This window comes from Rhinoderma darwinii, chromosome 6 (genome assembly GCF_050947455.1).
Source record: "Rhinoderma darwinii isolate aRhiDar2 chromosome 6, aRhiDar2.hap1, whole genome shotgun sequence".
In the NCBI taxonomy this organism is placed as follows: Eukaryota; Metazoa; Chordata; class Amphibia; order Anura; family Rhinodermatidae; genus Rhinoderma; species Rhinoderma darwinii.
The window spans coordinates 122,895,892-122,923,679 of NC_134692.1; the positions used below are offsets into that span (position 1 = coordinate 122,895,892).

Here is a 27,788-nt window from a genome sequence, read left to right on the forward strand (position 1 = left end):
ATCTACCCTGTCTGTGTGTATGTCCACTGTCTACTCATGTGTCCTGCAGAATTAAAGTGCAGCTCAACCTTCGATTTACACTGGCTCTATGGTCAGAAAATGTTAAATAATCACAAATCCCTAATCCTATTCTAATGCGTTAACAAATACTTATTTTTTTAGTGTTGAAAACCATGGTTTATGGTAATCGTTAGTGGGGGAAATTGTCTTTTCTGACAGACGGTAGAAAGATAGTGAATTTTATAGTCCTTCACCAAGATTATGATTCGATAGAGTGCTCCACAATTATCAAAGACAAAACCACTGGAGTAGAAGTGGAGTTTCTTAAAACATAACTTTTACTGTTGTTCCTTTTCAACAACTCATTGACCATCTAGTGGTATGAAGTAGAATAATATAAAATGAGAATTATCTGATAATGTATTCCTACAAAAACAGGCTTATTTGTTTTTTTATCTTAACAGGATGAAGTCTTGGACATTTTATATTGATTTGTCCATGGCTACACTGGTTCTTGAGAGCAAAAGAACGCTGTCCTTAATCTCCACACGAGGACAAATATAAAGTGAACAAGTTTTGGAGCTCCTCAGACATTTACCGTAATGAGCAGCAGGGCTCTGCTGCTCAAGGCATAACTATAATGTTTCCAAACAACCACTAAAAGTTTCAGTGCATGCAGAATCAAGAACACCACATAGAACATGTACTCTTGCAACAGGAAACCAATAGTTGGCAGTGGAAGTCATGAATGCAAAGCTGCCATGACCTACCCTGTTACTGAATCCAGTGGTTTAAACATTATAGATTCTACACCGACAATTGAGGGAACTGGACCTAGAGTGTCTGCAATTCCAAAGATTGCATTGAGGAAGAAAACAAGACCTACCTCACAGACTCATTCATATGGAATTTCCACTGAGTTCTTCCTCGGAAAAGCATCCCAAGGAATTTGCATGAATACCAGCAAACATAGGTCCACCTCAAAGGATTTTTTTCTGTGCCTGTGTCTCAGCTGAGTCACAGTGCCAAACTGGACTTGACAAATCTTTGGACTACAGATCTGGATCCCTAGACTGTGTCTAAAAAATGACAAATGTTTCTGCCTGTGGCTCGGCTGACTCACAGTGCCAACCCGGATGTGACAAATCTTTGGACTACAGATGTGAATCCCCGGACTCCGTGTGGATAAAGCTCACAAAGAATGAGAATTGTCAATGCCTGTGGCTCGGCTGAGTCACAGTGCCAACCCAGAGATGGTGTTTTTGTGAAATAAACTCACAAAGAATGACAAATATCGCTGCCTGTGACTCAGCTGAGTCACAGTGCCAACCCAGACACTGAAGTCTTTATGAAATAACATCCTAAAGAATGACAAATCTCACTGCCTGTGGCTCGGCTGAGTCACAGTGCCAAACCAGACCAGGAGTCTTTATGCAACAACTTCACAAAGAATAACAAATGTCACTGTCTGTGGCTTGGCTGAGTCACAGTGCCAACCTGGACATGATTAGTGCCACCTACCAACGATTTATGGCAACTAACAACATGACTCAACTGGAATACCTTTCATCGACATTGCACCAACAGAAGAGACTGCCGTTACAGACCATCTCTAGATAAAAAAAAGAATTTTAGGTATAGCATATTTTACCTGCTTCTGGTTACACCTAAATTCCTTCATGTATACCAACCTTATGTGGAAAATTTTGTAGTCATGTTATTTTAATAAAAACATCAAAACCTAAACAAAGTGTATTATTATATAAGTAACAAAATACCTTGGAAAACTGTCTTTGCTCTTAAATTTTCTGATATATCACATGTTCTGGATTAATAGAAAAGTGTAGGGAAAAGCTACTGAAAGTCATAAAATCCAATCAGAGAAAGAGTCAGGATTGAAATCTAGGCAGCAGCTACTTCTCCCTTAAATACGTAAGCCACATTGTTAATACAAAAAAATAAACATGGAACACAGAGCCAGCTGATCACTCATTCCAGATTAGGCGTACACTCGCTGTTTGTCTGGAAAACCTGTACGCTACCACTATAGAAAAACCAATATAACCAATGAACCTGCCTTACAGTCACTATATAGTTGTCAGATACCAGTTCTACATAGGGGGTCTGCTGAGTATTATCTCACTGCAGACTATGAAAGCGTATACGGTACTAATCAGACTCAGAATAAATAATGATTAAATCCAGTGAATCACAGTTGACATCTTCTCTAATTGAAGTCCTTCACTTTCAGTTTCTTCTCCATTTGGCCCCAGACATCTTTGACCACTATCTTATACAGTTTATCCTCAGCCTTTGTAGCAACACAAATTCTGACCCCAGAGCAGACCCATAAATAAATCCAGACACCAAACTTATAAGAAAAATTCATATACCACATCAGATGTCAAATTAATTTAGACTTCAAACAAGACAACAAAATTAATTTAGACCGTATAACCCCTACATTACTTCAGACCCCCAAGATTAATTCAGACTCCAGACCAAAGGCCAAAATAAATTTAGACCTCAGACCAGACTCCTACATTATGTCAGACTGCAGACCAGACTCCTACATTACAGCAGTAGTACAGCGATTACATAGCGTACAGCTGGGTCTGTCACATGACGAAGAGTCGTGTCGTCATGAAGTTAGACCGTGTCACTAGACTTCTGGTCACCCGGCAGCATTGTAAAAATCTATTAAAATATCATCATCATCGTGACAGGGGACCGGAATGTATATTAGTCGTGTACTCACATACTGCAGTGAACATACTGCTAATAATTTTCGGTCCCCACATAACCCCTTTAACATTTTATTATTATTTTTTGTCATGAGTTTTATATATCTAAATATCTTGGCTCCGTATTTGCTACTATCTTACAGACTATTTTTATGGGTGTTCTTTGGCTCAGAATCAGTCATGGGCCCCTAACATCCCAAATTACAAGTGATTTTGCTTCTTATCACTGGATGAAGCAGCCACATAACTGTCCACATTGTCATTCATTATCACACTGGTCTAGTCAGGTTTGTATTTTTTCTTTGTCTGAAATTCAACCATACATTTTTACAGTCGGATGGAGCTCTGTTTTTCTGATACAGAGCTCTAAATCCCATATTTCCCTTAAAGAGGACTTATCCCTTTATGAAAGACAAAACTCATAAGAAGAGGACTACTGACATGACGCAGGGTGCAGTCCATGTAACGCTCTCACTAGCCCCCCGACGTCCGCGACTGCAGACTTCCATGTCCGACCCGTCGCCTCCCTCCAAGGAGACGTCAACGCTCGCATCCGTCAAGCCGTGCACTGGTCTCCATGGTGCGCGCGTTCCCGGCCTTAAAGGGCCAGCGTACACACATGAGATTAATTATAAAATCATCCCCAGATCATCCTGGACTATAAAAAGGGCTCTGCCCTGTTAAAGGGCTGGTATAATAGCGGGGTTCACTTACTCGTGTCATCCACTATTACTACCTCCTTTATAATCAGGGTCACTAGGTTTATGCCTAGTTCCCCTACCCTTTTCTTATACTAACGTTAGTCTACTTGCTTTGCTACTAAGTAAGCGTATACGACTGAATAGTCAATAAAGGGTAATATTTATTACTAACTATACATACACTTACATATAAAATACATGGGATAACATACGCAACCCCCAGAAATACCAGAAATAAAGACAAGCATACAAATAGTTGGAAATAAAAGGCTGTGGTGTTTATTATGGGTAACAAATATATTAATAAATCTTTATAATCAACTTGAATAACTGAATAATTAAATAAATAATGTCTAATACTGAAATGTCCAATAAATAAGAACTTGTCTACACAGCATTAGCTGTGCGACAACCCACTAACAAACACCGCGACAGGAATTCCGTCCATGAAAAAAGTGGAGGGTGGGCGTGGCTTCTTCAAACGGCTTCCTCTTCAGACTAACTGCTGATCGGACCAGACAGCAAGGGCTTTTATACTCCAGGATTTCCCATCGCTCAGCTGCTCAAACCAATCCCTGGACTGTTGCCAACATCTGCCTGGTCACGAGGTCAAACCTGAGGGAACTTCCAGAACAAGGTAAATACCAAAACACACCCCACAGTAGGGGTGTGGGAAGATACCAAGACATAAATAGGGGGAAAATCAGAATATAGAACAAACAAGAGAACAGAATAAAGGAAAAGAAGGATAGAAAAAGGGGGAAAACAGGGGGGTGTGAAGTGATCCCCTGGGTCCCACAAGCTATGCGCTCTAAAGGGGGGCCTCTCACCAAACACAGAACACAGTAGCTGATCACCGTATAGTATCAGTATACCCCAATACATAAAACAAGTTAATATATACTGAGTAACTCACACTATACGTAGTACAGTATAAACACGGTATCACAATCCTAATTTATACCACCACCCACTTATCTAAACATACAGTGCATTCACTCATGCTTGCTTCTGTGAACTCCGCCTCCACCTGGCTCTAACTAAAATACATAGAAGTTACGTTACAAAACAATACACAAGCTCACTGTTTCTTTCACACTCCCTCCTAGCAATAACTGTCCCTGTGAACTAAAGGGTTAACAGGGGATAAGGAGGATAAAGGGTTAACAAAGGGAATGGGTTGCTGTGTACCACAGGTAGCAGATAAATGGTGAGAAAGAGTTAAACAGGTACCAGGGGATGTACAGGTACCAGGGGATATGCAGGTAACGTGCAGGCAGGTAGGAAAGTGTTGAAGTAAGGAAGGGGAAGAGGGTTACGTGTAGCTGCTGCTACACGTGGATACTTAGAGGTTCATGTGGTAATCAGGATCTGTTGAGGGAGGCAGGAGGCAAGAGAGTGAAGTGTGGGACAGTTTGTCCTTTTAAACCCCCCGTGCACTTCTGTATGACATCACGTGCTCATGCACGTGCAAGTGGGGGGGGGGGGCATGGAACTGTTTATGGCTCCCCCCATGCAATCTCATTACCTGGTGACGGGGGAGGGCAGGCAGTGGGAATGTGTCCACTGTCTTCTCCCCCCTCCCCCGGAGGCTAGAGATACACTTTTCTGGAGGGACAAATATATATATCTACACTCAAATGTACATAGATATAAATATATAAAACACTTCCCTTTACAGCCCTTTCACTCCTTGCCTGAGCGTTGTTGTGTATTTCCATGTTAGTCCAGCACATGGTCCCTTAGTCGTATCCTGTTTCCAGTGTTCCCGTGCCCTGCTACCAGTATACCGTGCTGTGTTTGTTCCTGTGCCCTTTCTCGTGTTGGAGTCGTGTTGTGCCATCTGCCATGCCTGCTGTCATACACCCCGTCTGGTGTCATCTGCCACTCCTTGTATCATCCACCACGTTTGGCGTTATCTACCGTCAAGTTCCATCTGTGCCTAAGCCTCTTCTTCTGCCTGGACTATTACAGGAACTCTTGTGCTAGGACTTTGCATAGACTTTGTATACTGTTGTTTGGCCAGCTGCTACTCCGCTACGGCGGTGCGGCCTATTGGGTCCACATACCCACGGTTTGTCACTGTCCACTTCTCATGAGGTTTTTTAGTATACAAATAAAGAAAAGTTTATTGCAGACTCTTAACCATACAAGCCCCAACACTGGGTGAACACCAAAACATTGTTGCATTTAAAAATTACACTATTTGATTCTTTGGTATAATAAGCAGACAAGTTGATCACTTTAAAGATAACAGTATTGATCTGCAGAGAGAGGAGGGTTTGTCATTTTAGGATAAGAATAGTCGTATAGGATACAAAGTGGCGTACCTTCCACCGAGATAGACCACGCCACTGCTATGGAGCCTGTGGTGTTAGGGGGCCGAAACTGAACGGTTTCTTCTGCTTTCTGACACAGTTTCAGCATTTGTCTGCAGCCAGCAAGATCAGTTCATACATATGTTTACAGCTCCCATTGAGTTCAATAGTAGCTGTACAAATCCATATACACCAAACGCGCCCTAGTGGTGGCTGTCGGCATCTAGAGTTTAATCATTTAAATCTTTCTGGGAAAAATGTATGAATGTGTTTGACAGTTTTCTGGCATTAACATTTGGGCTGAATGCTATATTTATGAAGCCCCTGATCCACATGACAAATCACCAGAAGACGTGAAACAAATCTCCCGTATAATGCCTGCTATGAAGCACTGAAAATAAAGAATTTTTGCCAGTTTTTACCTGTGGGTGACGTGGTATATAGATATTTCTACTATATGACTGCCTATTACTGAGCACCACCAGCTTTAATAACACCGTGGAACTACTGGCCCTACTTCATTTGCATTTTTTGAGTAGTGTCGACAGTTTTTTTTAGTATTGGACCTGTTACACTTTGTCCATCATGTGCCAAATGTGGCTGGAAAAACATACCCGCTCCAGAGTCAGGCATAGCGCAACATTTATTAACAATCTCTGCTACTTTTTATTAGAAAAAGTGACAGAAAACAACACCACATTAACCCTGCGTTATGTTAAACTACATTTGACAGAGCTCTCACGGTGGGTGTGGCCTTTCTAAATTTTGCTATTGGGCTCAATGATTTCATTGTACGCCCCTGGGGATACACCAGTCGGATACACCAGTCTGAGCAGCAGTGGGTCGAACGTAATTATAGCAAAACACGGCAAGGTATATTTTTAAACAGATCAGAACAAAACACATAAAACAAAACACAAAACAGGGTCACCTGTAGGAGTAAATTGTAGTGGGTGTGGGGAAGCGAGATTAATATAGTGGATCAGCATGTCCAGGCATTGCCCTAATATTCTATTTATCCCAAAATGTGAGGGTGAGATGCATACTTCCAGCTATCATGTATTCATAGCTACAGCTCGAATTAGTAAATCTAACAATGTCTTGTATAGTGGGTACATCAAGAGATTTCCATTTTATGGATATGGAAGTTGTTGTCACCATAAGAATGTGGCACAAGATAGTTCCACAAGGGGAGGGTATTTTCTCCATTTGTAAATGCGATAGAGACAAATCGGGTGAAAGTGGAGATTTCTGTAATCTATGTAGAAAAATGGATAAGGAGCTCCACAAAGGCTTAATGTCGGGGCACTCCCAAAAATATGTAAAAGTTCCCACCTGCTCACAATTTTTCCCACAATTGGCAGATGCAGTAGCAGGAAACATTCTGGTAAGTTTGTTTGGTGTATTGTACATCTGGACTAAAGTTTGAAATACGCCTCGTGGTGGTTTGCACAGGAGGAAGATTTTGAGCATTCCTGGGAGGTATAAGTGGTTTTGAGGTCTATTGACCATTTACAAACGATTGATAAAGTAGCATGTCTGATTAAAGGGGATAAAAGGTGTGAACATATTTTTGTAAGGTCGTTTTGCAATGTGAAAATGTATAAGGGGGTGTAAGAAGAGGGAATTTTGGTAGACCTTTACCAGTTAGAAAAAAACGGATCTGCAGATTTTTATACATTTCTGCTTTACCCAGATTATATTCTTATTGTAAATCCAAGAAACTACACAGGGTGTCCTGATCAAAAAGATCAGAGAGAGTTTGTAGTCCGGCTTAATGCCAGGTTTGTAAGGACAAAGTTGGGATTAAAGCCACATTCCAAATTTTGTTATAAATTTTTGCCCAGTGTTGTTCATTCAAGGGCTTCATTTGTTTGACCATTGTTTTTCACTGTTACATTTTGTTTTATTTAGTTTATATTGTAATAACCCTTTATAAATATTTGCCAGAGCCTTTTTCTTCGGATTTGATTCGGCTATTTGCTTATATACCCCATGAAGGGGAAATATTTGAAGCAACTCCTTATCTGCAGACTTACCAATCACATGTTTGAGTTGTGTTTCTGCAAATGTTTCCTTTTTTTCCTAACTCATAGTTTCTTTCCAAGGTTTCCTATTATTTCATTTTCCCATTCTCGATAATATCACCAATATTTGTAACCTGTTTTTTTCCCCAGGAAATTGTAACAGCCACGGTTGCAGACTGCAGACCTCTTTCATCCTGCCGATGTCTTCCTCCCTGGGGATGCCAGCACATGCGGCCGTCCTGTCCTGCAGTAACCACTAGTGTGCACGCACGAGCTCATTCCCGGCCTTAAAAGGCTAGCATGCACACATGTTTAGAATTGACTAATTACTCCCAGATCACCCTGGATTATAATAAGGGCCCCTTGTTAGTAATTCCCATGTTAGTCTTTGCAAATGGTCCCTTAGTGTGTTCCCATGCCCTGATACCTGTATCCCATGCTGTGTTATTGTTCCTGAGCCTGTTAGTGATTGGAGTCGTGTCCTGCTACTCCTGTTGTTATCTGTCACAACTGGCGCAACCTACTGCACCTGTTGTCGTCCGCCACTTCTGGCGCATCCTACTGCACCCACCTCCATCCATGCTAAAGCCTCTGCCACTGTCTTGATTATTCAGGTACCCTTGTGCTTGACTTTGTATTTATTGGGTGCTCTATTGTTTGTCCAGCTGCCTCCCCCCTACAGAGGTGCGGCTCTAATGGCTGCCGCGCCGGTCCCCGCTGCTTCCACGGCCTCTGCTCTGGTTCCGGTACCCTTCATTCCCTCATGCTCGTCCCGAGCTCCACTCAACCGATCCGGACGCTCTGCAGGCTCTGGGCGTCGTCAGGTAACTGCATCACTCACCTCCCTCCACAGCCACCATCCACGATGTGCGGCTGCAGCCACTAGAGGGTGCACGCGCTGACTCTTCCCTTCTTAAAGGGCCGGCGTGTGCCAAAATCCTAAGACTTCCTATTTAAGGATCCTCCTCCCTCAGATCCTTGCTTGTTCAACCAAGTTATCCCTGTGAGCTTCCCTGTACCCTGTTTTCCCTGTTACCTTGCCTTCTGCCTTTGTCTGGATTTCCCGTTGTGACCTCTGCCTGAACTTGTACTATTCTTGCCTGCCTTGACCTATTGCTATCCATACCCGTTACGACATCTGTCTGCCTGTCTTGACTTCTGGCCTATTCATCTGACTGCCTCTAAACCTGCTGTGCCAAGCGTTGCCCTGGGTTACAAGCACCATCTCCCAGACAACACAGAGGATCCACAAACAAACCGGTGAGAACCGTTGCAGCGGCCTAGTGAGTCCACATACCCACAGACCGTGACAGAGATTATATCCTGATAATGTATATAGTTCAGTTAAATTCAAGTTGAACCATAAAAGTGTAAACCTAAATGCTCCCTGCCGGTTAGAGATTCTACCTAGCATTTTCCAGCTCTTATTCAGTTTGATTGGGAAGTTTACCCTTAACCCCAATGTTACTTTCAGGAGTCTCCAATATACCAAAAAAAAAGTACACCAGCCTCCTTTATCAAATATTGCAAAAAATCTGTATCCTCCCTTTCCTGTATATATTGGAGTTGAGTTGCTAAGTAATACATATTAACATCAGGAAATGTTCGGAAATTATTTGGACTCTCTTTCTTCCCCAAATCAAGTTATTAAATAAAGTTCTAATCTTATGAAATATTTTGTCATCAATCCATATCGGAGTTGCAGAGAACATATATCAACTTTGGGGATAGAACTGATTTAATCGGACATATCTTATCGGCTCTATATAGCGAGCTCGTTCCAGCTTTTAATTTTCTTCTCTATTTCTTTTATTAATAATTGAATGTTGAGATTTGTGAAGTCCGTTATCTCCTTGGGGATATCTATCCCCAGATATTTAAAATTGTATAATTTTTAATTACTTTTAAATCTGTATATACCCCTGGTTCCGTGTCATCTAGTGAAACAATATAGATTTTCACCAATTTATACGCAATCCAGAGACGAAGCCAAATACCTGTATTTTATCCATCAAATATTTAATTATTTCTCTTGGGTTTGTTACAAATAATAGAAGGTCGTCCGCGTACAGGACCATTTTGTCCTCCGCCCCCCGTGCTCCGAACCCTCCGAACACCCCCATAATAAGGGATGCCAGGGGCTCGATTGCCAATGCAAACGGCAGGGGAGAAAGTGGGCAACCCTGTCTCGTGCCCCTCGTCAGTTCAAAGAAGGTGGTACCCCTGCCATTAACGTTTACACTTGCTCGTGGTTTCGTATACAATAGTTGAATAAATTTAATATATGCCTTCCCGAAGCCAAATTTTCTCAGCACCGCCCAGAGATATCCCCACTCCACTACATCAAATGCCTTGAATGCATCAAAAGACAGGATGGAGTAGGGAGCCCCCCCCCCCCAGCGCCTATCTGCATATTACCAAACACTCACGTTACACAGTGTCTGGTAGATCTTCAAGTAATAAATCCACATTGATATTTATGTATCTGTAACATCCATGGCCATGGACCGTCGGGATTACTCACCCCTCTGGTGAGCGCTGGCCCGCATCTCCTCCCCAGGAGACGCCAGCACTCACTTCCACTCCAATCTGCTGTGTCCTGTAGGGTGCGCGTGCACAATAGCGCCCGGCCTTAAAGGGCCAGTGCGCGCACATGCAAAACATTAGTAATTAGTCCAATGATCTCCCTGGACTATAAGAAGGGCCCTGCCCCTTGCACATTGCCTGAGCGTTGTTAGTATTCCCTAAGATCTCTCTTTGATTTTCAGGTTTAGTAACAAATGGGATATCCCCTAGGTACTTCTCTAGTTGTTCCTCATCATATTCCCTTTCTATTTTATAAAGTTCGGAGAAGTACTCATAGAAGTTTTTACCTATTTCCTCCGGATCCCTGATCAATCGACCTACTTTGTCCCTAATGACAGCAATGTTATTTGCGGCTCTTTGATTTTTAACAATATTCATTAACATCTCACTGGGTTTATCCGATTCCCAGTATCTTTTCTGACTCAAGAAAATAATTTTATTCTGTGCTTTAGCTAATACACATTTTCTGTAATCCTCCAAAGCATCAAGCCAATTATTTTTTCATATTCTACCATGTGGGTTCTAATATATAGTCCCTCATATTCTGATACACAGTTTGGTTTTTTTCTTGCTCCATCACAATAAATTCTCTCTTTGATTTAGTTATGCTTTTGAACAAATTGCCTCTTAAAAAAAAACTTACTGCTTCCCATACAATCCTGTCTTGGGCAGAATCCCAGTTTACCATTAATATTTTTATTAACTGATTGTTTATGTCCCCCAGATTTTTAATTATATTGAACCAATGTGGATTTATTTTAACTGTCTGATAGTTCCTTTTTCTCAGTCTTTATTTCTAAAACTATCGAGGAATGGTCTGAGATACCTCTATTATCATATTTGATTTTCCCTACCAGTTCTGCCCCCAACTCGCTACATAATACTAAGTCAATGCGAGACATAGTATGATGCGATTTATTGTGGCAGGAATATTCCCTTTTAAGGGGTTTCCTGACTCTCCATAGGTCAACTAGGCCTGATTCAACACAGAGACTCGCCAAAGGGGTTGTAATTGGGGACCTTAATATAGGGAGACATCTGACCCTATCTAAAGTTTCATTCATGACACAGTTCATATCTCCCATAATTATTATTGGGCAGTTATTTATATTCCCCGCAAACAAATACATATTTTATTAAGACAATGGATGAATATAAGGGGGGGGGGGAATAAACCAATGCCAGGATAAAAACCTTATTATTTTGCTTAAAATGGAGGAATATATGTCTTTTTTTCATTCTCTGATTCTTGACCCGGTATTAAACATTTAATACTCCGGTGAATAACAACACTCACTCCATGTTATGTTTAGTAATGAATTATGATTGAAAATGACAACGATGCGGCAACAACAATATATGTTCTTTTTACTGGTTATCAAAATGGAGAATGCTTCTGAAAGACAAGCAGGTGAAGGGAGAAGGGAACGCAACACCCCCTTCCACCTGCTGGAGTGATGCACCCTGTGCAATTGCACAGGTCGCACACCCCGAAGTCTGGCCCTGGGTCTGATAAATGTGAAGGAATAGTCTCATTTGAAGTGTCCTTTACACGTGGTTCATTATCCTGAGGCACATCTGATGGTGAAGAAGATTGTTCCTGTTGTTGGATAAGAGGAGGGTCAGTGGAATGTAAGGCATCACTCTGAAATGTTGCTACCTTATGGTCAGGATCCCTTTCAATAGCAGGTGATATGCATTCCTCTACTCTGCTTCTTAGTTGGTATATATGCGTCCTTAGAACATGACCATCAGTAGTTCTTACTTTGTAAGCCACAGATCCTGCAGTTTCCACTACAGTTACTGGTATCCATCTTAGTCCCATGTATAGTTTCTAGCATAGACACAATCACCCTCCCGAAAATGCATTGTGGATGAGGAGTTATATTTTTTAGACAATCTGACTTCATATTTGTTTTGCAAATCAGATGTGAGTTCAGGATGAAGTCTGTCCCAACAGGTCTCGATCCTCCTGTTCATCGGCAGTTCTGCAGGGCTGCATCCGGTACTGGAGCTGGCGTCACATGATGTTGTAGTAGAAAACTTGCCAGTCTGTGATTTCAATCTCCATCAACAATTCTCTTTAAAGCATCTTCAGTAGTCTGAACCATGCGCTCTGCTTGTCCATTTGAAGTTGGATGAAATGAAGCTGCTGTAACATGGTTAATAAGATTATTTTTCATAAACACTTTGAACTCTGGATGTAAATTGTGGCCCATTGTCTGACACAATTATATGAGGTAATCCATATGTTGCAAACAGCCTCGGTAGAACTTGTATGACAGGACTTCTTGCGGCAGAGGATACTGGTACAACTTCTAATCATTTGGAAAAGTAGTCAACAGCAAGGAAAAATGTCATTGAACTGGACCTACAAAGTCTATATGCAGTCTAGACCACGGGTTTCTGGTTACTTCCCAAGAACGTGACACAGCTGTTGATGGAGAATCACGTGTGGTTTGACAAGGAGTACACTTCTTTACCCATTGCTCTATATGTTCATCAATTTTAGGCCACCATACATAACTTCTAGCAAGAGCCTTCATGTTAACAATTCCAGGATGTCCTTCGTGCAGAGCTTTAAGCACTTAAATTTGGCCAGCCCTGGGAATTACCACTCTGTTACCCCAGAGTAGACAACCTTTGTAGGCAGAGAGTTTAGGCTTTGTTCGTTCAAAAGGTTTAACCCTTTCAAGACCGAGCTCATTTTGGCCTTCAGGACCAGCCCCATTTTTTCAAATCTGACAGGTCAATTTATGTGGTAATAACTCTGGAATGCTTTTGCCTATCCCAGCGATTCTGAGATTGTTTTCTCGTGACATATTGTACTTTATGTTATTGGAAAAATTTGGTCAATAAATTTATTGCTTATTTGTGAAAAACACCAAAATTTTTAGAAAATGTGCAAAAATTATGATTTTTCTAATTTTAAATGTATCTGCTTGTAAAACAGATAGTAATACCACACAAAATAGTTACTATTTCACATATTCCATATGTCTACTTTATATTTGCATCGTTTTTTGAACATTATTTTATTTTTCTAGGACGTTACAAGGCTTAGTACTTTAGCAGCAATTTCTTACATGTTCAAGAAAATTTCAAAAGGCGATTATTACAGGGACCAGTTCAGTTCTAAAGCGGCTTTCAGGGCCTTATGTACTATATAGACCCCATAAATCACCCCATATTAAAAACTGCACCCCTCAATGTATTCAAAACAGCATTCAGAAATTTTATTAACCCTTTAGGCGTTTCACAGGAATTAAAGCAATGTAGAGGGGAAATTGACAAATTTTATTTGTTTTGCTTCAATTCATGTGTAATACATTTTTTTCTGTAACACAGAAGGTTTTACCAGAGAAACGCAACACAATATTTATTGCCCAGATTCTGCAGTTTTTAGAAATATCCCACATGTGGCCCTAGTGTGATAATGGACTGAAATACCAGCCTCAGAAGCAAAGGAGCACCTAGTGGATATTGTGGCCTCCTTTTTTTAGAATATATTTTAGGCACCATGTCGGGTTTGAAGAGGTCTTGTAGTGCCAAAACAGTGGAAATCCCCCAAAAGTGACACGGTTTTGGAAACTGCACACCCCAAGGAATTTATCTAGGGGTATAGTTAGCATCTTGACCCCACAGGTCTTCTGCTATATTTATTGGAGTTTGCCTGTGAAAGTGAAAATCTACTTTTTTTCTGAAAAAATATAAAAAAATATAATATTTGCAAGGAATAAAGAATAAAAAGCACCCAAAAACTTGTAAAGCTACTTCTCCCGATTACAGCAATACCCCATATGTGGTACTAAACTGCTGTTTGCACCCACGGCAGAGCTCAGAAGGGAAGGTGCGCCATTTGGATTTTGAAGCGCAGATTTTTCTAGATTGGTTTTCAGTGCCATGTCGCGTTTGCAACGCCCTGGAGGGAGCAAATCGGTGGAAACCCCCCAAAAGTGACCCCATTTTGTAGACTACACCCCTCAAGGAATTTTTCTAGGGGTATAGTTAGCATTTTGACTCCACAGTTTTTTTGCTATATTTAGTTGAATTATCCCATGAAAATGAAAATCTTTTCTGAAAAAACATAGAAATGTTTCAGTTTTACAATGAATAAAGGAGAAAAATCACCCCAAAATTTGTAAAGCAATTTGTCCTGATTACAGCAATACGCCATATGTGGTAATAAACTGCTGTTTGGACCCACGGCAAGACTCCGAAGGGAAGGAACAATAATAGGCTTTTGGAGCTCAAATTTAGCTGGAATGGTTTTCGGGTGTCATGTCGCATTTGCAAAGCCCCTGAGGTACCAAAACAGTGGAAACCTCCCAAAAGTCCCTTTAGGGGACTGGAACGAGCGATCATTAGGTCGCTGGTACAATACACTGCAGTACTAATGTATTGCAGTATAATATCATTTTTACAGGCTCCTGTAACAGCGTGATCGCTGTTCCTGTCCATTAGTCCCGGGTGTCAGCTGTAATACACAGCGGACACCTGCAGAATATGGAGCGGGCGCAGCGCATGAGCCCGCTCCATATATAACCTCCCGCACCACGACATGCTATTAAGTCGTGGTGTGCGAAGGCGTTAATGCGCAGCGGGTGGTGCAAAGTGAAAATTACAATTATCCACTGATATGCCGTTTTAATGCACAATATGTTGTGCCCAGTTTGTGCCGCTGAAGACAAATACCTCGTACAATGTTGAGCGGGTTCTCCCGGATATAAAATATCATATATGTGGACGTAAGCTGGTGATTGGGCGCGCTGTGGGGCTCAGAAGGGAGGGAGCGCCATTTGGCTTTTGGAGCGCAGATTTTGCTTGGTAACTGTTCTGTTTGGGGTTTTGCTGGTATTTCAGTTTATGATGTGGGGGTATGTGTAAATTGGGCAGAGTACATCAGGACATAATAAGAGGGTATAATAATTCGGTAAATAAATACTAATCCGCAGATATGTGGCCAATGTCGCACTGATAAATGGCGCTCGATCTTATCCGCTTTTGGACACTGCACAATTTCTGTCGCTATATTCTGAGACGAACCGTAAAGGGTTATGTCCCTTTACGGTTCGTTTCTAGGTCTATATGCTATAAGGGACCCCAGTATACGCCATCTCTTGGTGTGAGGTTTTGGTTAGGTTGTCTGGCTATATTCTGAGAGCCAGAACTTTTTTTATTTTTTCTTCACCGGAGCCGTGCGAGGGCTTATTTGTTGATTTTTTTTGGCAAGCAAAGTGACAAAAAAACAAATTTTTTTTACACTTTTCACTGTGCGCTATAAATGACATTTTACTTTATTCTGCGGGTCGATACGATTACGGCGATACCAGATGTATATAGTTTTTTTATGTTTTGTGGCGTTTGCGCAATAAAATCACTTTTCGATAAAATTATTTATTTTATATTCTGAGAGCCATAACTTTTTTTTATTTTTCAGTCAAAAAAACTGTGTAAGGGCTTGTTTTTTGAGGGGCGGGTTGTAGTTTTTATTGGTACTATTTTAGGGTACATGTGACTTTTTGATCACTTTTTATTCTATATTTTTGGAGGGTTGATGACCAAAAAAATAGTGATTCTGACATTGTTTTTTAAATATTTTTTTTGCGCTGTTCACCTTGCGGGAAAAATAATATTATAGTTTTATAGTTTGGGTCGTTGTGAACGCGGCCATACCAAGTATGTGTACTTTTTTTAACATTTTAATTTTTTTCCTATAATAAAAGACTTATTTTTATAGGAAAAAAAAAGCATTTTTTGTTTTTGTAACTTATAACTTATTTTTACACTTTTATAAAACATTTTTATTAATTTTGTTTTTTACTTTTTACTTGCTTTACTTGAAGACCTGCAGCACTGATCGCTGCTATAGTACATTACACTACCTAGGTCACACTGACAGGAAGCTTATGGGGACCAGCGTTCGACTGGTTCTCATAGGCTGCTGTGCATGGCAGACCCGGGGGCTGTTGTATGGCCTCCGGTTTTACCTTATAACCGATTGCAGCACCTGCAATCGGTCCCCGGGAAAGTTTGTTGTAGCAACAAACTTTCCAGTTTGTTGTAGCAACAAACTTTCCAGTTTGTTGTAGTAACAAACTTTCCAGTTCGTTGCTACAACAAACTTTCCCTGCGATCACATGTCCGGGACCTGAACCAATTAGGTCCCGGTCATGTCTCCGGGACTAGAGACAGGGGATAACAGCGCCAACCGGGTGTCAGCGCTACTCTGAGACACCCGGATCGCGCTTTTAACACCCACCGTGAATTCACGTCGGCGCTGTACAGAGCCCAGCAAGCGCCGACGTGAATTAACAGTGGGCGGTCGGGAAGCGATTAAAATCATTTGTTAATTTTGAATGTGGCCATCCTTTCCAAATCCAGTTTAATAGTCTTGCCAAAATTGGATCCATGGCAGTCATGCGAGCAATGTCAGTGGATTGCAATGGAGGATTGGATAGTGACTCCAGCATAAGAACTTCAGACATGGCACTTACTGCAAAACCAGCAGTCTATATTGGTAAATGGCTAAGGGCATCAGCATTGTTGATTACTTTTCCTGACCGGTACTGTAGCTCAGCGTCATATGCATTTAGCATTACAGACCAACGGAGCATACGTAGTGATATCATTTGAGGGGTAGGCCCATTATTTTTGAACAGACCCAAAAGAGGCCTGTGGTCTGTTATAATAGTGAAACTTCTTCCATATAAGTTACTCATGAAATTTCTTTACTCCTGCCACAATGGCTAAAGCTTCCTTATCAATTTGTGCAGAGTTTCTTTCTGTAGTACTCATTGTTCTTAAATAGTAAGGAATTGGAGCTTCTTGTCCTCCACTAACTGTATGACACAAAACTGACCCTATTCCATAAGGTGATGCATCACAGGTGATAGTAAGGGACCTGTTTAGATCATAATGCACCAATACACTATCAGATGACAATATTTTCTTGGCATCATTAACCCCTTCCCGCTGCAGCCATTTTTGACCTTCCTGACAGAGCCTTATTTTTCAAATCTGACATGTGTCACTTTATGTGGCAATAACTTTGGAATGCTTTTACCTATCCAAGCGATTCTGAGATGTTTTCTCGTGACACATTGGACTTTCAGTTAGTGGTAAAATTTGGTCGATACATTCAGTATTTAATTGTGAAAAACACCAACATTTTGTGAAAAATTGCAAAGATTTAAATTTTTCTAAATTTAAATGTATCTGCTTGTAAGACAGATAGTAATACCACACAAAAAATTTGCTAATTAACATTTCCCATATGTCTACTTTAGAATGGCATTGTTTTTTTTTTTTGCATCCTTTTATTTTTCTAGGACGTTACAAGGCTTAGAACTTTAGCAGAAATTTGTCACATTTTCAAGAAAAAGACGAGGCTGGACGGCAGCGCGGAGGGCTTAAAGAGGCTCTGTCACCAGATTTTGCAACCCCTATCTGCTATTGCAGCAGATAGGCGCTGCAATGTAGATTACAGTAACGTTTTTATTTTTAAAAAACGAGCATTTTTGGCCAAGTTATGACCATTTTTGTATTTATGCAAATGAGGCTTGCAAAAGTCCAACTGGGCGTGTTTAAAGTAAAAGTCCAACTGGGCGTGTATTATGTGTGTTACATCTGGGCGTGTTTATTACTTTTACCAGCTGGACTTTCTGACGAGAAGTATCATCCACTTCTCTTCAGAACGCACAGCTTCTGGCAGTGCAGACACACAGCGTGTTCTCGAGAGATCACGCTGTGACGTCACTCACTTCCTGCCCCAGGTCCTGCATCGTGTCGGACGAGCGAGGACACATCGGCACCAGAGGCTACATTTGATTCTGCAGCAGCATCGGCGTTTGCAGGTAAGTCGATGTAGCTACTTACCTGCAAACGCTGATGCTGCTGCAGAATCAACTGTAGCCTCTGGTGCCGATGTGGCCGACACGATGCAGGACCTGGGGCAGGAAGTGAGTGACGTCACAGCGTGATTTCTCGAGAACACGCTGTGTGTCTGCACTGCCAGAAGCTGGGCGTTCTGAAGAGAAGTGGATGATACTTCTCGTCAGAACGCCCAGCTAGTAAAAGTAGTAAACACGCCCAGATGTAACACACATAATACACGCCCAGTTGTACTTTTACTGTAAACACACTCAGTTGGACTTTTGCAAGCCTCATTTGCATAAATACAAAAATGGTCATAACTTGGCCAAAAATGCTCGTTTTTTAAAAATAAAAACGTTACTGTAATCTACATTGCAGCGCCGATCTGCTGCAATAGCAGATAGGGGTTGCAAAATCTGGTGACAGAGCCTCTTTAAGGGGAAGCCTCCATGACTGCCATAGGAGGGAAGGGAACCAATAGGAGAGGAGATAGTTGGAAAGGGAGGGGACGTATAGGGGAGGGGACGGGGGGAGTTATCTGTTCCTCCCGCTGTTTTCGGCATTGAGCCGGAAGCAGCGGGAGGAACAACAGGTAGAAATTGAGCTGTTGATGGTTAATTCTGATTCTGACCCATGTTGGGTCATGTGAATTAGAGCTGGAGTTATCCGAATGTTTCGGATTAAATTGCATTTAAATAATGTAAATAAATAAATGGCTGCTGTGGCCATTTCATATCCAACCTCGGTTGTCACGTGTCGTTATTGGGAGATGGGCAGGAAAAGGGGGTGAATAGGTTTAGAAGGTTAGATAGCACATGAGGGTATGTTCACACGATAGCAGGCATTTACGGCTGAAATGACAGACTGTTTTCAGAAGAAAACAGCTGCCTCGTTTCAGCCGTAAATGCTCCTCCTCGTAATATACGAGGCGTCTGTGACGCTCGTAAATCTTGAGCTGCTCTTCATTGAGTTCAATGAAGAACAGCTCAAATTACGTTGCAAAGAAGTGCCCTGCACTTCTTTGCCGAGGCAGTCAATTTACGCGTCGTCGTTTGACAGCTGTCAAAACGACGACGCGTAAATTACAGGTCGTCTGCACAGTACGTCAGCAAACCCATTCAAATGAATGGGCAGATGTTTGCCGACGTATTGCAGCCCTATTTTCAGACGTAAAACGAGGCATAATACGCCTCGTTTACGTCTGAAAATAGGTCGTGTGAACCCAGCCTCACTCTACTTAGGCCAGTCATGTCAAAAGTCTATTTTTACAGGGGCCAGTTCAGTTGGGAAGTGGCTTTGAGGGGCACATACAATACAAACCCCCATAAGTCCCCCCATTTTAGAAACCTCATCCTCAAAGTATTCAAAACAGCATTTAGAAAGTTTCTTAACCATTTAGGCGTTTCACAAGGATCAAAGCAAAGTGGAGATGAAATGTACAAATTTTTTTTTTTTTTACAGATATTCATATGAAATCCATCCACAGAAGGTTTTACCAGAGAAACACAAAATATCCCACATGTGGCCCTAGTGCGCTAATTTACTGAAGCACAGGTCTCAGGAGCAAAGGAGCACCTAAGGGATTTTTGGGCCTTCTTTTTATTAGAATATATTTTAGGCACCATGTCAGGTTTGAAGAGGCCTTGTGATGCCAAAACAAAGAAAACACCCCAAAAAAGACCCCATTTTGGAAATGACACACTACAAGGAATTCATCTAGGGGTGTAGTGAGCATTTTGACCCCACAGATGTTTCATAGATTTTATTAGAATTCGAACACGAAAAATAAACGAATAGCGTAGTCGACTATCAATTGTGATGGAAACGGAAACCTATGGTTTATGTCAGTCAGGGCATCGTTCTGATGGAAAGCTCAGACGGATCGTCGGAACGGAGCCCAGAAGCAGATGTGAACGAAGCCTTAATTGTGCATTTATAATCGGCACAAATTCTGTCTTCACCATTTGATTTCATAACCGGAACAATAGGTGTAGCCCAGGCAGGGTGCGTGACTGCAATTAATGAACCTTGTTCCAGTAAGCGTTCAATTTCTGCGTCTATTTTTGCACAGCTAGCAAATGGAACAGGTCGTGGTTTGATGTGTATCGGAGGTACATTTGGATCTAATTTAAAAGATATTGGTGGTCCTGTGAATTTTCCAAGACCTTCTTCAAACACAACAGAAAAGTCTCTAATGACATCCAGCAGACAGTCCATTTTCACCTGGTGTATTCCTGTTAGCTGAATACCTAGAGGTTCAAACCAATCTACTCCTAGTAAACTCGCACGATGGCCTTTAGTGATGATAATTCGCAGATTGCCTTTTTCATAGTACACATTGACAAAATACGCAGCCATTATTTCCACTTCCTGTTTATTATAATCTGAGTATAACTTCACATGGGACTATAGGAGGACTGTTTGTTGAAAAGTTTCCTCAGAGATCAAGGAATATTGGCATCCAGAATCCACCTCCATTTTGGATTTTGCTCCATTCAGTGTTACCTCACTATGCTGCTTATGTCCCTTTTTGTAAGTTTCTATTCTGTTGACAAATTCTGAGGCATATTCACTGTCATCTAATTCAGGAACATCACTTCATATATTAACCTTATGGTCGGATTTGTGTGAGGAGTTCTCTTTTACTTGTTTGTGTCTTGGTATATTTTGTCCCTGGCGACACCCTCTGTATGTGACCGTGCCGTTTACATTGGTGGCAGACAGCATTCTTAATCAATGACATTGATCTCGTCTGTGATTTCCCCCACAGTTGTAGCAATAACCCTATTGTGGGCTGGATGTGCTGCTTTGTCCAGACTCTAATGTAGCATTGCGCTCTATTATGCAGCATATTTACATTACCAGAAGAGGTCTGTGTTTCTCTTGAATGGAAAAATGCCGCCACATAAGCCAGTGCCTCTTCATGAGCTATAGCGAAGGTTAAGTTTGGTTTGGCTAGTAGTTTCCTCTGAAGCGCCTCATCTCTGACACTACACACAAGTCTGTCTCTTAACCCCTTAATGACCGGGGCTGTTTGGACCTTAATGACCATGCCACATTTGTCAATCTGGTATGTCTGACTTTATCAGGGAATAACTCTGTGAAAGTTTTGAATATCCAAGTAATTCTGACATTGTTTTTTCATCACATGTTGTACTTTATTTTAGTGGTAAAAGTAGACTGATACAATTTGTGGAAATTAATAAAAAAATAAAAAAAATTGAAGACATTTTGTAAAAATTAACATTTTTCCCTATTTTTAACTGCAATATGTCACATATGTACAATTTTTTTAAATTAAATATATATTTCCATCTCTTTACTCTATTTTGGCAGCACTTTTGAAAAAATAAAATAAATTTTCAGCAATTTAGAGGACTTACAAATTGAATAATAATTGTATACATTTTGAAGTACATTTTGTTTTCCTGCACCAAGCCAGGTTTTCAGAGGCTCATAGGTCTCAGAATGATGGAAACCCCCACAAATGACCCCATTTAGAAAACTAGACCCCTTAAGGTATTTATCTAGGGGTATAGTAAGTATTTTGACCTCAAAGTTTTTTGCTAAATTTAATACATAACAGGTGAACAAAAAAAAAATGTAACTTTTTTCATAAAAGTATCAGTTTGAAGACCGATTTCTTTGTAAAGCAAACATGAAAATTAAGTAACACACCACAAAATCTATCACCCTGTTTCTCCTGTTTTCAAAAATACCCACATTGTAGCCCTAATGCGTTGCCTGGACACACGGCAGGGCCCAAAAGGAAGGGAGCACCCGGAGACTTTCAGGACTCATATTTTGCTTGAAAATGTTTTAGGCCCCACTGTACATTTGGAGAGGCATTGAGCTGCCAGAACGATAGAAACTCCCCATAAACGACCCCATTTACAAAACTAGACCCCTTAAGGTATTTATTTAGGGGTATAGGAAGTATTTTGACCTCACAGTTTTTTGCTAAATTTAATGCATAGCAGGTGAAAAAAAAATAATTTCACTTTTTTCATAAAAGTATCAGTTTGAAGAACGATTTCTTTGTAAAGCGAACATGAAAATGAAGATAACATTTAGCAAACCGAGCAATACCCCCAGATATACCAGTAGGTCCTAGTGACTGATAGATTAAACCAAAAAAGTCACGACCATGTAATTGAAAGAATACAAAAAATCCTTTATTAATGTCAATTAAACACATGCAAACAGACAAAACTGAACAAGATAAAATAACATAACCCTCGCAGGATAGAAAGATGGAATCAGAACACTAAAGCAGCAGAACACCCAGATAGTAATCCGGTCACAAGATCACCCAGAATGCTAAAGTGCATGGATAGTGGATTTTTAAAACAGGTAATAGGTATAGCACATTTGCACAGATTGATATATATATATATATACACACGTAAATAAATGTCAATACAATCGCAGAAATCACGTTTGAACAACAGTATACCTACATCTGTAAAGTACGGGAATAGCCAGGAGATCAAGGCCTGGGGACCGCTGCTGAACCCGACGCGCGTTTCGCTGATGCTTCGTCAGGGGTTCAAAATCTATCACCCTGTTTCTCCTGTTTTGAAAAATACCCACATTGTGGCCCTAATGCATTGTTTGGACACACGGCAGGGCCCCAAATGAAGGGAGCACCTGGAGGCTTTCAGGACTCATATTTTGCTTGAAAATGTTTTAGGCCCCACTGTACATTTGGAGAAGCTTTGAGCTGCCAGAACGATAGAAACTCCCCAAAAACTACCCCATTTAGAAAACACTATGCCTCCATGTTTTACACACTACACTCACGTTTTTGCATCACTCACAGCCCTGATTTCTACACACTACACTTAGTAATATCCCCTATACTTCACATGTACACCATACACAGTACTTTATTATTTTTTCCATTACACATTTACTTCCATGCCCAACACACCACTCCCCTCAAGGTTAGTGGGAGAGGCTATCATTATTTAAACACACCTGGGCACTTCCCTTCATCAGCATTCTCTGACCTGGTCGTGTCCTGTTTGGAACGGGTTTTTTACCCTCCTCGTAATCTGTGAGTATGGCCTTTTCTGTGGTTTTAATTACATTCTGTGTCCCAATTTTTTTGCATTTAGAAAACTAGACCCCTTAAGGTATTTATCTAGGGGTATAGTTAGCATTTTTACCACACAGGTTTTTCACTAAATATATTGGAATTAGTCTGTAAAAATTAAAAACTACTTTTTTTCTGAAACAACATAGAAAATTTTAATATTTACAAGGAATAACAAAGAAAATGCACCCCAACATTTGTAAAGCAATGTCTCCCGATTACAACAATACCCCATATGTGGTAATAAACTGCTGTTTGGACCCACAGCAGGGCTCAGAAGGGAAGGAGCGCCATTTGGATTTTGGATTTCTGATTTTGCTGGAATGGTTGTCGGTGCAATGTCGCATTTGCAATGCATTGGAGGGACCAAAACAGTGGAAACCCCCCAAAAGTGAGCATTTAGACCCAACGGGTCTTTTGCAGAGTTTATTATAATTAGGGTGCGAATATTAAAATCAAACTTTTTTCCACTAAAATGTTGAATTTTCTCATTTTCACAAGGGATAAAGGAGGAAAAAAACAACCATTTTTTATAAAGCAATTTCTCCCGAGTACGGAAATACCCCATTTGTGGTCATACATTTTTTCATTAGAAATGAATTAACCCTTTCAGGACTGATCCATTTTTTGCTTTCTTATGTTAGATTTTCACTCCATGCCTTCCAAGAGCCATAACTTTTTTATTTTTCCATCAATAGAGTGGTACGAGGGCTTATTTCTTAAGGGAGGAGCTGTAGTTTTTATTAGTACCATTTTTTGGTACATAAAAAGTGATTAAAAAGTTGTATTACATTTTTTTTTAGAGCTAAGGTGACAAAAAAAAAAGCGATTTTGGTGGTTTGAATTATTACATTTTTTATAAGGTCTTCACCGTGCGAATTAAATAATGGTATATTGTAGTAGTTCGGACTTTTACGGACGTAGCGATACAAATTTTGTTCATTTTTTTACATTACTTTAGAAGAAAAATGGGAAAAGGTTTGTTTTTTTAACTTGAAAAAAAATTCTCACTACTAATAACTTTAATTCTTCTACACATTTTATTAATCCCCTTAGGGGACTTGATCCAGCGATCATTGGATCGCTGGTACAATACACTGCAATACTAGCGTATTGCAGTATATTGTTATTCTTACAGGCTTCTGTAACAGAGCGATCGCTGTACCTGTCCATTAGTCCCGGGTGTCAGCTGTAATACACAGCTGACACCCGCAGCGTATGGAGCGGGCTCAGCATGTGAGCCCGCTCCATACATCAACCCCCACACCATGACGGGCAATTAAGTCATAGTGCGCAAAGGGGTTAGTGCACAGCGGATGGTTCAAAGGGAAAATTGCAATTTTCCACTGATATGCCATTTTAGTGCATAATATGTTGTGCCCAGTTTGTGCTACAGAAGACAAATACCTCATAAAACGTTAAGCAGGTTCTCTCGGGTATGGCGATGCAAACTGCTGCTTGGGCACGCTGCAGGGCTCAGAAGGGAGGGAGCGCCATTTTGCTTTTGGAGCGCAGATTTTGCTTGGTGGTAGTTTTGTTTGGGGTTTCGCTGGTATTTCAGTTTATAATGTGGGGGTATATGTAATCTGTGCGGGGTACATCAGGGCATAATAAGAGGGTACAATAATGGGGTAAATAAATAATATTTCATAGATATGTGGCCGGTGTCGCACTTATAAATGGCGCCCGACCTTTTCCGCTTTCGGAACACTCTGCACATTTTGCATCGCCATATTCTGAGAGCCAGAACTTTTTTATTTTTTCCCCACCGGAGGGCTTATTTGTTTCGGGACAATCTGACGTTTTCATTGGTACCATTTTGGGGTACATGCGATTTTTTAACCATTTTTTATTCAATTTTCTTGCAATCCTGATCAAAAACCAGGAATTCTGCCGAAATTATTAATTTATTTTTTTGCGACGTTCACCGTACGCTATAGATGAAATTTTTACTTTATTCCGCGAGTTGGTACAATAAGGCGATACCATATGTATATAGTTTTTTTCCTTTTTTTAGCGTTTGCACAATAAAATCACTTATTTATAAATAATTTTCTGTGTCACCGTATTCTGAGAGATAGAATTTTTTTATTTTTTAGTCAAAAAAGCTGTGTAAAGGCTTGTTTTTTGCGGGACGGATTGAAGTTTTTATTGATACTATTTTTCTGTTTACACAGAGTGATAGTTTGAAATACTGACGAAAATGAACGTCATGATGCGCGATCTAGCAGCTGACCATGACTTTCATTTTCGTCATCGGTCGGGAAAGGGTAAATAGGGACTCTAAAATGTTGTCGTTTTCTGACGATCTGCGCAGCTCAGCAATGTAAGCCGCAATACTTTCACCTGGAAGCTGATTCCTTTTATTAATATGGAAACGCCTCACAGTTTCAGGTGGGGTAGGAGCAAAATTATTTTTAACACTAATGATCTTCTCAAAAGAATAGTCACTGGGTTTCGCAGGGGACACCAGAGAACGGGCAATATCAAATGTCTTGGGGCCTACGACACTCAGCAGCACGGCTCGTTTCTGAACAGCATCAGATACTTTATTTGCTTCTAGGTAAAACATGAATCTTTCAGCATATGAATTCCATAAATATGGGTTTCAGACATGAAATTCCTCCATTTGACCGTCGGTAGCCATTTTATAGTTGTAGTATTGTATAAGCTGAGCCGTATAGCAACTGGAATTCAATATTTTCTCTAATCAAATGAAGTCTGTATAATCCTACTGCTCAGCGTCCCTTCCTAGTCACCAATTGTTATGTTTAGTAATGAATTATGATTGAATATGACAACGATGCGACAACAACAATATACGGTATGCTCTTTTTACTGGTTAACAAAATGGAGAATGAGAATAATTACCAACAAGTCTACATATATGAGAACGAAACATACAAATATATGACATCCAGTTACAGTGCCATCTAGTGACACTGGACAGTCAATACATTACAAATATTAGAATTATAATGGGGACAGTTGATCTCCCAGACTATCTCTAGTCACTAGCTACAGACCAATGTCACTTGTAAACCCTGACTGTAAAATCTATGCCAAGAAACTTTCATCTCGTCTCCTAGACATTTTACTGCAACTTATTGTAGGTCACCAAGTGGGTTTTATTAAATTAAGACAGGTCTCTGTTGGCAGATTTATAGAGCCGGTCTGTTGGGCTGAGCTCCATTGAATGCCTTCCCTGCTCCTCTCATTGGATGCGGAGAAGACATATAACAGAGTACATTGGGGTTTGTCTTTTCAGTGTTTGAATAATGTGGTCTCTGCCACCTTATCTTACAGGCTATTATAGTCCTTTATTCATGTCCCTCAGCCAGAGTTCTCACAAATGATATTCTCTCAGAAACTTTCTCCAATGGTACCAGGCAGGGCTGCCTTCTCTTGACCTGCCTAGGTAGAGTCGTGTGTTAACCTTAAACCATACTATCCCCCACCCCCATTTAGTAACGACACATGACACCGAGGTTGGATGTGAAATGGCCACAGCAGCCGTTTATTAATTTCACAGTTTTATAAAAACAATTTAAATCCGAAACATTCGGATAACTAGTTAGGAATCCACCAGAGAATTCCTCCTAATAATTCACATGACCCAACATGGGTCAGCATCATAAATAACAATTAAACGTTAACATTAACCCGAGCAGAGGAAGTCCTTGAAGCCCCTTCAGATGTTCCTTTCAAGAACACACCGAATTAGCCATCTGCAAACCACTAATTACCTCCAGCCGTAAACCAGCTCGGAAGCACCGTTCACCTCTGCAGATGGCTCCAACCACTAGAAGTCCACTTCAAGGGGATAACACCCGATGAAGCCCTCAAGTGATATACCGACCACTAGAAGTCCACTTCAAAGGGATAACACCCGATGAAGCCTTCAAGTGACATACCTTCTACCAGAAGACCACTTCAAAGGGATAACACCCGATGAAGTCTTCAACCATGTACCTTTTTTGGGGGACGCATACCCCCGATGCGACCCCCCCACCATTTTGTACTGACTGGCCTCAAGGACTCCCCCCGCCAGCTGCCATGACAACAGAACCTACTCCGGAAAAAAGAAAAACATGTTAAATAAGCACACAAAATAAAACAAAACGCTCATAGACAGACGTACATAAGACCTAAGGAGTAACAAAACAAGGGTGGGAGGGTGGGAGCTTTGCTTAATTTGTGTTACTCCTCCCGCTGCTTCCGGCTCAATGCCTAGAAACAGCGGGAAGCGCAGTAACGGCCCCCCCGCCCCCCTTAACTCCTCCCCGTCCCTCCTTCAGCTCCTTCAACTTTCCCTGACCTCGTAACATTAACCCTTTCCCTACCAGGACGGTCATGTCGGCTTCCCTTAAGCCTGCAGCTGCGTCCAGCCTCTTCTCACCTTTGATTTTGCTTCTTTTAGAACCGCTGACCACAGCCAT

General features: G+C 40.9%; 1 pseudogene; it reads right to left on the reverse strand.

Moving 5' to 3' along the window:
• Nucleotides 1–4,440: 4,440 nt before the first annotated feature.
• Nucleotides 4,441–27,788, reverse strand: LOC142656648 (uncharacterized; annotated as a pseudogene).